Consider the following 13,003-nt stretch of genomic DNA (forward strand, 5'->3'; position numbering starts at 1 on the left):
GAGAGTTTGTTCTGCCAGAGGGCAGCCTGCTGTTGACCATTCAGGTAGGACTGAAACCATTGGAGGGCTCCAGTATCTAGACAGAATGTTTGCAGGGTGTGGATTAAAAGTTGGTGATCAACCATATCGAATGTCTTGGAAAGATCCAAAAAGAGGGCTGAGGATATATAATTATTGCTGTGATTATGGTTTATGGTGTTAGTAAAGGCTAGAAGGGCTGACGTAGTGCTGTGATGAGGACGGAAGCCATGCTGAGTGTCTGCCATAAGGCAATTTTGGATTAGGTGGTGCATGAGTTGTCTATGAACACATTTTTCCATAATCTTTGCAAGTGGAGAGAGTATAGCTATTGGCCTATAATTGGAGAATTCAGTAGAGCTGCCTCCTTTGTGAAGTGGGATTACATAGGATATTTTCCAGATGGTGGGAATTTTAGCTTCTACTATGGTTCGATTGATTAGTATTGAGACGGGGTAAGCAATAGCATCAGCTGATTTTTGTAGGTACTCGGCAGGGAGTTGATCAGCAGAAAGTGTAGTCATTTTAAATTAGATTGAATCTTTCTTGTTCTTCTTTCTGCTCTTCCCATTAGAGGTGACCACAGTGGATCATCTGTTTCCATTTCTTAGGTTCATAATGTCTACAAGGGTCTTTAAGCCTGGCCATGCATCCCAAATCTCTGACAAGTTCTGATACCCTTGAAAAGTGTAAGCATAGGCCTGGAAGATGAACCATTTGCAGGTTACCTGTGTCTATTAGAGACATAAGTGCCAAACCAGGGATGAATTTCCGGTTTCCCATCCAGTTGTCCAAGTTGCACTTGAATTGGGTTAGGGAGGAACTCTGCTTCACATGGATGGGGAGCCTGTTCCATAGATGGGGTAGTCTCTGGAATACATACCTATCTCTCCAGCAGGTCCTATTTATATCTCAGGCAAGGTTTAAGTCTTTAGGATGGGCAATTCTGGCACTGTTTGTTTTGTGGATATGCAGGATGTCCATCAGAGTGGGGTCTGACAATGCCCTGTATGCTAGGCATAGATCTCCCCTCAAAAGCCTGTAGGAGACAGAATACAGGGATAGAGGCTTGAGATGGTCTGCACAGGACATTTTACTTACGCACTGTATTCTTTTTGTGAGAAACCTCTGTGTACGTTCCAGTTGTTGGATATGCCTGGTTAGGTACATATCAAAGGGGGCATTGCATTCAATGATAGGTATGGTAAATGCCGAATACAGTGAAACAATGACTTCCTTGGACTTAGATGCCATACCTTTGGTTATAAGTTGCGCAACATAGAATAATTTCCTCACAACTGTAGACTCATTATGGTCAAAGGCTAGATTACTATTGATGTGTGTCCCTAAGTCCCTGATTACTGGTTCAACTCTAAGGGGAGTGTTGTCACTATGATAGTTACCAGGGATGGATGACTTCCCAAAGGATACGATTATGCATTTCTTGGCATTTAGTTTTACTCCATGACTTGGACATCAGTTGTTTGTCTGTGTCAGCCCCTGATGGAGAACATTTGTGTCAGTGTGTCCCTAAGTCCCTGATTACTGGTTCAACTCTAAGGGGAGTGTTGTCACTATGATAGTTACCAGGGATGGATGACTTCCCAAAGGATACGATTATGCATTTCTTGGCATTTAGTTTTACTCCATGACTTGGACATCAGTTGTTTGTCTGTGTCAGCCCCTGATGGAGAACATTTGTGTCAGTGTGAGATTCAATGACAGCCCCTAATTTGCAATCACATGGAAATTTAGTCAGCCAAAGACCACTGACATTGGCCTTGACTTCTGAGAAGTAAATGCCAAAAAGGAACGGTCCAAGGACTGATCCTTGAGGGACTCCACTTGTGACTGGCCTCTTTGTAGAGGTGGACTCTCCAGTTGTAACTTCCTGAGTTCTATCTGTGAGCCAGTTGGCTATCCACCAGGTGACTTACAGGTTTGTACCTAAACTCTTCAGTTTGTCAACAATGTCTGAGTGAGCTAGTGTGTCAAATGCCTTGGCCATGTCAAGGTAGGCAGTGTGAAAGTTTTGCCCTCATCCATTGCTTTGTTTGCTTTGGTGACCTTCTCAAAGAAGTCCACCAGGTTGAATAGGCATGATCTGCCCTTGATGAAACCATACTGGGTTTGGTCCAGTGTCTGGAGGTTTACTATATCTCTATTGATCATCTCCAGGGTAATTCTTTCCATGACTTAACATATAAGACTAGTGAGACTTAAGAGTCTGTAGTTTCCAGTGTCTGTAGATGGCCCAGCTTTGTGCAGAGGGATGACTGTTGCTTTTCTGCATTCATGAGGCATGAAGTCTATTTGGAGGCTACAGTTAAATAGTAATTCCAGAGGCCCTGATGGGTCATGTTTCATGCTATTTAGAAGACATCCTGTGATATTGTTTGGGCCCATGATGCAGTATTTTTGGTCTCATAGAGCATTAAAGACCTATTCCCTAGTGATAGTAGGGGAAGTTATATTTGATGATATTTCCTGAGGGAAGGTTGAGGTGGAGAGAGGTGTAAAGTTGGAGCTGAATTTACCAGCCAGGAGGCTTGCTATATCTTCTGGCTCAGTATAGGTGGGTCCATTTACAATGAGCTCTGCACACAATTGTGTATTGCCTTTGAGGTTGCAGACATATGCTTTGTGATTCTCCTTGGCCTGGGATGCCACACTTGCCTCAAATCTGGCTTTGGTAGACTTTATTTGTCCTCCGAGTTTGTTTAGTTTGATGAGAGTGCTTTTATCCTGCTGGATGCTGCACCTCCTAATTTTTACCATGATTTTCTTCCTACTGTTATACAGCCTATTGGTTTTGTGATTCCACCAGGGTGGCTTGTTTTTTGAGTTAGTTCTGTACTTCTTCCTGGTGGATACAGCTGCCTCTATGCAGCTATTAAGATGCTTGTACAGAGTTTCTTTGAACAGTTCTGCATAGGCAGCAGTGTTCTCAGGCTTTATGGGGGCTTAAAATGTTGCCAAGTTCTCACTTAATAGCAGGAGGTTAACCTTAGAATAGTTCCTAAATATTCCAGGTTTAGCTGGGGGTCCAGGTTTTATTTTTACTTCAAAGCAGACCATTTTGTAGTCTGATTTTACCAGGGAAGGCATTACAGTAGAGGGTGTGCAGCCTTCTCCTATATTAGTGAGGACCAGATCCAGTATGGTTGCACCCCTAGTTGGTGTATTGGCTATCTGGTCTAGGGAGTTTGTGTTTACAAAATCCAGGAATCTTTGTGCATGTACATTTGGTGTTGTATAGGATTCTCAGTTAATAGTGTGGTAATTAAAGTCCCCCATGAATATGGTATTGGGTTGGATAGTTAGTGTTTCTAATAAGTTTAAATACATGGTATGGGTTTCCTGGGTCATGGAGGGGGACCTATAGCTTGCAAGGAAGTGGTATTGGATTTTGCTTATGGTGATTTGAACATGGAGCAGCTCAAGTGCATTGATCTGTTTGACCAGCCTTGAAGTATATTTATTTCTGATGTAAATACAGACACCTCCACCTTTAGTCCCTGCCTGTGAAGTAGCTGGCCTAAATGTGTGGATGGCATTATAACCTTACACTGTTGGTGTAATCTCCACAGCTTTAAACCTTGTCCCAGTGATCACATAGATATCAGCATTCTCATGGGTAAAGAGAGCTTGTAGGGAGTGGAGTTTTTTGTTTAGACTCCTAGCATTGAGCAGTAATATCTTTAGATTTTCTTGGTTTTGATTTGCTATGTCAGAAGTACTTTCAGTTTGACATTGCCTAAAAAAGGCACTATGGGGGAAGACAATGTTTTAGCTAATAGTCAAAAGCCTAGATGAGAGAGGTGCAGAGTATCCCTAGCAAAGAAGCATGGTCTGTTGACCATCTCCTTTCATGCTGACAGATATTGCACCCCCTTAGAATGACACCAGAAACTAAGCCAATTATTAAAGTCAAACATCCTTTGCTTGTATTGTGCCATCATCCTTGGAGAAGGCAAAATGCTGCTCAATGCTAGGCTCATATGAGCCTGAGACACATATTCCCAGAGCTCCATGATGTCTCTCTTCATATAGTCTAGGGAGGTACGTCTCAGGTCATTTACTCCCACATGGACTATGACTGAGTCATATTGGCAACCGTGGTCCAGTGACCTGAGTGCATCCATAATGTGGCAGATCCTTTCCCCTGATAAGCAACTGACTGTGACTTTCTCCTTACTCAGCCTGGTGAGAGAGATATCAGAGTGTCTCATGATGGAGTCTCCAATGACTGGAATGTATATTGCGTGGTGGCTTGCCTTATGTCATTAGAGATAGAGGATCCATGAGATGTAGCTCTAAGTGTTGATGTGGGTATTGTTTTGAAAGAGTGCATTTTGAGCTGCTAAGGGCATTTGTTATGTGAACTTCATCTAGGAAGTCTTTATGGTTTAGGAAGGTTAATTTAATTGCCAAAGCATATGTGTGTTGATATGTCTGCTTTGATTGTGCATGATGGGTGCGGTATGTGTACTACTGACAACCTTATTGACATTAGAAGTACTTTTATGTAAGAGCTTTGCTTCCAGTGACATAGTGTAAATACATTTCTCACATACCATATCAGTTTTTTTGAGAATTAACTGGTTTTCAGTAAACATGAGGCAATTTCTGCATTACCTCAGGATGCCCATATCCACCAAGCCAGTAACAGAGACAGTAGGAAAGTTCATATCCATGGCCGCAGACCCTTTTTTTATTGATTAGTTGGAGTGAGAATATCAATCACTGTTAGGAGTATCCAATTTGCAGCTATGGGGACAGTGCTTGTCACTGAAAACTAGTTGTCCTATGTGCAGCTAGGTATTTAAGAAATGTAAGTCGTGCTTTTACTGGAAAAATGTCACTCAAGGTGTCTAAGTCTGTACAGAGCACTGCCAAACACTTGAGGGGAAACTAATAAGCAGACCCTGAAAATTTAAGGATGTAGTATTTAGGCAGATATTCTGAAGTTAGAAACAAATCAAGCAGTACTTCCTGTCCTCTGCATCTTGCTCTGCCACACCAACCACCTGCATGTCCTCTCCCACCACATCCATAAACCTTATTGTAGACCTTCCTCTTTTCCTCTTACCTGGCAGCTCCATCCTTAGCATCCTTTTCCCAATATACCCAGCATCCCTCGTCAGCACATGTCCAAACCAATGCAATTTCGCTTCTCTGGCTTTGTCTCCAACCCATCTAAACTGAGCTGACCCTCTAATATACTGATTCCTAATCCTCTCCATCCTCGTCATACCTACTGCAAATCTTAACATCTTTAACACTGCCACCTCCAGCTCTGACTCCTGATTTTTGACACTGCCACCATCTCCAACCCATATAACATAGCTGGTCTCAATACGCTCTTGTAGACCTTCCCTTTCACTCTTACTGGTACTCTTCTGTCACAAATCACTCCTGACACTCTTCTCCACCCACTCCATCCTGCCTGTACTTACAATAAACACATTTATAACAAGAATGTTTGGTTCTGTTGATGCCTACATTACGGGCTCAGCTTTTGCGATTTTGTGACTCCTTGTGCTATGTGAGGAGGGAGACTCAACTTGCTTAGTCTGCTTTCTGCTTGTGTTGTATTTTGGAGGTCTTGGCAAGTTACTCCATCATATGTTGAGGTTCTGAAGATTATGTGTATTGTGATACCCTTGGAGAGGAGTGATGGGTGGTGTACTGCTGTCAGTTTTGGTGTTTTAAGTTTACTTTGTGTGAGGTTTTTGCTCCAAGGATATATGCAAATCTGTCACACACTGTGTTATGTTGTTTGAGTAATAAATGCTCATCAGACACCATGAGACAACTGTTTCCCTGTCTTAAGATTCCCATGTGAATAATGTTAGCCCGACAAGTTATGTGGAAGTGCTGATCCCTGGTACTGACAGGAATGACTCTGGGGACAGGAGTAACAATAATTGCTTGGAGTTTGGTTTTAGGTCAGTGTTTGGGTAGACTTGCTACTGAGTATTTAAAGTTCAATATACAACAACTACTAGCCTGGAAACCTTCTTCTGCCACCAGCAAGAAGCAGTAAACTTATTATACTAAGAAAACTCACCAATTTGATACTAAAATCAGTGCAAGCAGCATCAGTGCAGTCAATATTAAGCAAGTTTATTAAAGTAAGTATTAAACATTTTATCATATATACTCTCTCTTCCCCATGGGCAAGTGGCTGGTGCATGCCCAGTGCAGCCGTCCCTTGAGTCCCATACTTATTCAATCTGAAGACCAATCAGTTGCGGATGACAGAAGACAACACAGATCTGTTGTTATGGTAAATACAAAACTTTCATGTGTAGAGCATAGTGGGTTTATATTGGCGAGGACTAGATCCCATATTTTTGAGCACCTAGTTGGAACATGAACTAGCTGGTCTAAGGGGATAGCTTTTTTTTAAAGTCTAAGAAGCATTTTGCATTCTTTTTGAAGAAGTATAGTATTGGGTTCAATGGGGAGAGACTTCACTTTGTTTAGATATGGGTGACATGGAGGAGGAATGGTAGTTTGTTATTACATGATATGGATTTTTACTAATGATAACTAGGATATGGTGAAGTTTGACAACATTGTCTTGCCTTACGAGTCTTGATGTTTTTTGCTTTTTAGTTATGCAGACACACCACCAGCAACAGCATAGTCGGTTATAGAGGTGGAGCTGAATGATAGCTAGGTATTAAAAGCCATCACCGAGGGAGTGCTGTTGCTACATTGAAGCCATGTTTCAATAACATTTTAAAGATCTACATTTTGAGGTTCAGGAAGCCCTGTAAAGAGTGCAACTTCTTATTCAGGCCCTGAGCATTGAGAAGTGCTACTTTTATATAGTCTTTGATTTTATTTGACTTTGTTGGTAATTTCAGGAAACTGACCTTTTCTAAAAAGGCACTATTGTTGGTGGAGAAAGTTTTGGTGAATATGTGAGAGCCATGAGGAGAAAGGTGCAAGCCTTCCCTAGCAAATCAGGTAGGGCTATCAGCCACCTCATTCCAGGCTGATAAGTATTGGAACCCATTAGAATGACACCAATGGTTAAGCCAATAGTTAGTCAGTTATCTTTTGTTGGTATTATGGCTTTGTTCTTAATGGTGGTATGGTGCTGCTCAGGATTAGTTTCCTAGCAACCTCAGACACGTACTGTGAGAACTCCATTATATCTGTCTTCATATGACCCAAGGAGGTTTGTCTCAGATCATTCATTACCACCACATCTACAATGACCAATTCATATTTGTGTACTGTGGATTTAGAGACTTGATGGCTGTACTGATGTGGTAGATCCTGGTACATAACATGCAGCTTACTGTCATCCTTTCTTTGCTCTGCCTGGTGAGTGATGCATCTCTGCATTTTGCTATGGAGTCTCCTATGACTAAAGCGTTACCATATGCCACTTAGGCATTTTTCTAGAGTACAAAATGAATTTTGAGTATTTGTAGTTCTTTTATTGAGGTAGGCGAGTGTGTTATTAATGTCATCTACATATTTTACAGTGAGGGGATTTGTGGTTATTGTATACATATCATTAAAAAAGTATGTTTGTTAACAGTGGATTTAAAATGGATCCCTGTGAGACACCAGCTGTGATGGGTTGGTAGACAGAGAACATATATTGTCAGAGGATACTTAGAAAGTGTTGATCTAGATTATTTAAACCAGTTTAAACTACATTTGTCCATATTTAATTTAGCCAGTCTATCAAATAGCAATAGTACAGGTGTATTTTTCCATATCTTTTTACATAGGGGAGTACACCATTTTGAATGCTTAAAACTATTTTAAAGTAGTTTACAGCTTTATCAAGCAGCAAGGTGCTAACTTTCTCTAGTTACATATGATGATTAAATAACTATTGATTCTTGGATGGTTTGTTTTTTCCTTGATACCAAAAGATATTTTTGTTATTTTATGTTCTGACCAAACTGTATATGTGTGATCATGATCACTGATTGTTTCAGTAACATTCCAGGCTGAGTGATGTTTTAGGTGATGTAGTCAGTATGGTTTGTTTACCTTATGATTTATCTGTTCTTATAGGCTGTGAAATTAATTGAATTAGACCATAAATGTTTATTGGTGCATGATGTTTCTTAGGTTAATTGGGATTTGCTATTAATATCAGGCAATAATGTCCAGAAGGGTGTGTGTTATTGTGTAAGTAATGCCAACCCAGCAGTGTTCTGAGGCCCAGGTTTGAAGTCTTCACATAGCAGATGATTTAAGAAATATTCCTGTTTCGCTACTTTAGTTTATAAGTGTGTCCAAGTTAGAAAACATATGCCATTTGTTATTTCATTAAATTCGGAAATATTATGGCATTGGAATAGTTTGTTACCATAGTATAGGGCTTGATTTTCATAATGTACTGTTGGGTAATGAGGTATGACAGTTGGCTGCTCGAGCTAACAAACAAGGTAAATATTAACTAATGTAATTCCAAGACAAGAAGCTAAGATGTGTGTGATATATAGTCATCCTGATGACAGTTTACAGGGACAAAGCCATGTATTACGGCGGTGGCTTTTGAGTTTGGTGTTGAAAGTTTGATTATTGGTAACCTGTTTAATTAAAAGAGGCAAGCTTTTTTCCATATTTGGGCTGTACAACTGGGGAACATTTATTCTGTGTGTCAGTTGTTTTGCTTTTCAGGTTTTCATAAAGTATTGATGCTTTAATGGTCGGAGGTTTCGGTCTGGGCATTATCACTGTTAGAGGGTGGTTATTGAAGGGAGTTTTGTTGTCCGGGGTAAGATTTTTTATGTTATCTGACAATTTGTTGCAGACAGCCAAAGGGAGGAAGAACAGCAAAGTTCTCTATAGAAAACACTCATTTATTGAATAAAACCACAATAGTTAAGCGCTTTCATCCCTCTCATAGGGACATCTTCAGAACAATACCATCAAGATTTCCCAGCATTCATATACATCTAACAATTAACCAATTAATAGCTGTTAATTGCATTATTTAAAATTTACATTAACAATAAAAAGAAACATACCCTTGTACTCATACTATATACATATATCTATTATACAGTAATGTTATTGAACTGTGTAACCTTATTGAATAATAATGTTAACCCAAAATGTGATTCATTTTTAAAAAACAATTCAAATTCACCATTTCACTTATACCTGGAAACCTAGTGGCATCCAGAGTCAGTTGCCATTTTAATTCACAAACATCTAAAAACTCATTTAGTGCCCCCCCCCCCTTGTTGATCCACTTTAATTTGTTGTATTATTAAAAACTTAAATGAATGGCCTACATTTTCCATAAGATGCCTATTCAAAGCATTTGTATTCTTAGGTTCATAGGTTCATACTAGGCTGTCTGCTCTAGGGCATTTATAAGCCTAGCCAGAGTGTGTTTGGCTTTCGCCACCCATTTTAAATTAATTTTGCTATGCCCTTTTTCGAGGTTAGTATACTGTGCCTCTGTCTAACAGTAACACAGAAGTGATACCCGGGGTAAACCTACGATCTCACATCCACTCATCAGATTCCTCTTGAAGAGAGTCAATGAGGGACTCTGCCTAACCTGGACTGGGATTTTATTCCAGAGTGAAGGGAGCCCTGGGTTATGAATCTGCCCCTCCAGCATGTCCTATTTATTTCAGTGCTGAGGTTCAAGTTTCTCGAGCAAGTAGCTCGATGGGATTTGGATTTTCTGAGGTGCAGCATGTCCATTAATTCCGGGTTGGACATGGCTTTATACGTCAGGCACAGATCGCCTCTGAGCAGGCGGTATGCCACTGAGTAGAGCTGGAGTTTATTTAACCGGGCAGCATATGGCATCTGTTTGAGCCCTTTGATCCTCTTGGTGAGGTACTTTTGGGGTCTTTCCAGTTGCTGTAGGTGTCTGGTAAGGTACATCCCAAAAGGGGCATTACACTCAATTATGGGCCTGATGAGGGATGAGTAAAGAGGCACGATGACCTCCCCTGATCTAGATGTGAATCCCTTCATGATTAGGTGGGCTATATAAAATGTTTTTCTAACCACTTTGGCCACGTGGTTGTCAAATGAGAGATTGCTATCAACTTGGGTCCCAGGTCCCTAATTACTTCTTCTGTACTTAATGGATTTCCACCTATGTGGTAATTTGTGGGCACTTTGTTTTTGCTAAAGGGGATGACGATACACTTTTTGGCGTTTAGCTTGAGGCCATGGCTCTGGCACCAGTTGTCTGTTTCTATGAGGCCCTTTTGAAGGATGCTTGTGTCGGCTGGAGAGTTGATTATGGTGCCCAGTTTGCAGTCATCTGCGAACTTGGTCAGCCACAGTCCATCCATGTTGGCTTGTACCTCTGAGAAATGTATACCAAACAAGAGAGGTCCCAGGACTGAGCCTTGTGGGACGCCACTTGTAACTGGTTTGGAGTCTGACATGGCTCCAGCAATTCTAACAATGTGGGTTCTGACCTTGAGCCAGTTTGCAACCCATCTAGTGACATAGGGGTTTATATTTAAGCTGGTGAGCTTATCTATAATGCCCGAGTGGGGTATTGTATCGAAGGCTTTTGCGAGGTCCAGGTAGGCTGTGTGGACCACCTTCCCCTCGTCAATGGCCTTGGTGACTGTTTCAAAGAAATCAACCAGGTTTAAGAGGCAGGATCTGCCCTTAACAAAGCCAAACTGGGTAGGATCCAGTGTCTGTAGGTCCCCAATATCTTTATTTATGAGGTCCATGATGATCCTTTCCATAGCTTTGCAGACCAAGCTAGTCAGGCTTATGGGGCGATAGTTTCCAGGATCCGTTGAGGCATCACCTTTGTGGAGAGGGACCACTGTTGCTGTACGCCACTCTTTGGGTACATATCCTGTAGTAAGGCTGAGATTGAACAGTAGTTTTACGTTTGGGTTTAGCTCTTCTTGGAGTTCATGTAGGACGCAGCCTGGGACACCGTCTGGTCCTATTGATGCTGTGGGCGGCTCTTACCTGAGCATCTGAGATGTCAGGGGGGCAGCACTCTGCTGGGATAGATATTTGCCCTTTTGGTGGGTGGGGGGTTTGCGCTGAACCTGTCAGCTAGGATGTTGGCAATGTCTGTGGGTTTGGTATATTTTTTGTCATTTTGGACTAATTCTGAGCATATCTGGGAATTCCCACCCAGGTTCCTAACATAACTAAAGAAAGCCTTGTGATTATCCTTAGTGTCCTGTGCAATTTTTCTCTCGAAGCTGGCCTTAGACGATTTTATGAGTGCCCGTAGTTTTTTGCTAATACTAGTCAGAGATGCCTTCTCTTTTTGGCATTTTGCTCTATCATGTAGTAGCTTCCTCCTTCTATTATATAGTTTGTTTATGGCTGGGGTCCACCAGACAGGACGTTTGCCTTTGGAGGATTGGGTCTTGGTTTTATTTGGGATTGCATGATCCATGCATTCCTGAAGGTGTTCATAGAATGCGTTTATAAAGGATTCTGCGGTCTGGGCCGTATTTTCCAGGATTCCACCTTGGTTTTGAGGAGTGTGAAATTTGCTTTAGAGAAGTTTTTCACTGTGGTTTTCTGGGCAGGGGGTGGGGTCGGGATGTGAATATCAAGTGAGATTAGTTTATGGTCTGATCTTACCAGTGAGGGATACACTTCTGGTCTGGAGCATAGAGTCCCCATGTTGGTGATGATCAGGTCCAGTATGTTTTCCCCTCTTGTGGGAGTGGTAACAAGTTGTTCCATGGCATTTCAGTTTATAAATTCTAGGAACCTTTGGGCTAGGGTGTTGGAGCTAGAGTAATACTCCCAGTCTATGTTTGGGTAGTTGAAGTCGCCCAATATAATAGTGTTTGGAGAGACCTTCATATTTTCCAGTGTTCTCAGGAAGGCCAAGTGGGGTTCCTGGGTTTGGGAGGGTGGTCTGTAGCAGGCTATAAACTGGAAGGCAGTTTTACCCATTGCTAGTTGCACATGGATAGTCTGTGATGCTTCGGGCTGTGCCACCAACCTGGAGGTGTGGGTATCTTTGACGAATATTGATACTCCCCCTCCTTTTGTGGTTCGGTCCAAGTTTTGGGGCCGAAAAGCATGGTATGAGGTATAACCTGGTAGTGCTGGGGTGCTCTCGGGAGCCTTGAACCAGGTTTCTGTTACTGCACAGATATCGGTGTTCTCCATGCTTAGGAGAGTTTTGAGTGCGTGCATCTTGAGGTTTAGACTTCTGGCGTTGAGTAGCATTACTCTTAGTTTCTTATCCCTTGTGATACCTATGGAGGTGGGTTTGTCTTTTGAGCCTTGCCTAAAATAGGCACTATGGGGGTAGCAAGAGCCTTTGCCAATATCCGAAAGACCAGGGGTGACAGGTGCAAGCCATCCCTAGTGAAGCATCGTGGCTTGTCGAGCATGTCATCCCAGGCTGACATGCATTGGATCCCCTTTGAATGACACCAATACTTAAGCCAATTGTTGAAATTGATCATCTTGTCTTCATATTGTGGCATCATTCTTGGTGAGGGTAAGATGCTACTCAAGGTCAGGGTCATACCGGCCTGGGCTACATGCTCAAAGAGCTCCTCTATGTCTCTTTTCATGTAGTCCAGGGAGGTACATCTCAGGTCATTCACACCAGCATGGACAATGACTGAGTCATATTTGTACTTGCCTTGGAGTGACCTGAGTGCTTGTGTTATGTGGCGGATCCTAGCGCCCGACAGGCAGCTCACCGTGACCCTCTCCTTGTTCAGCCTGGTGAGCGGGACGTCAGTGTGCCTGACGATAGAGTCACCTATTACAAGTATATCAGGTGTGTTGTTTAGCCTTAAGGGCTGTGACTGTTCGGTACACTGGCTTTGTGAGCTATGTGTTGCACATGTTTTGTTTTGGGGTAGCTTTGGTGTCTGCTTTGGAGGTCTCTGCTGCTTAGGCAGATTTTTATTTTGAGCATCCGAGTATGTTTTTGTGTGTTTATGTGTTTGGTTTGCTGTCATGGTAGGTCTGTGTGAGACTGGAATTGTAGTGAGTGTGGTTTCCTTCT

Source organism: Protopterus annectens, chromosome 2.part0 (genome assembly GCF_019279795.1).
Source record: "Protopterus annectens isolate FY-2018-M chromosome 2.part0, PAN1.0, whole genome shotgun sequence".
Taxonomy (NCBI): Eukaryota; Metazoa; Chordata; order Ceratodontiformes; family Protopteridae; genus Protopterus; species Protopterus annectens.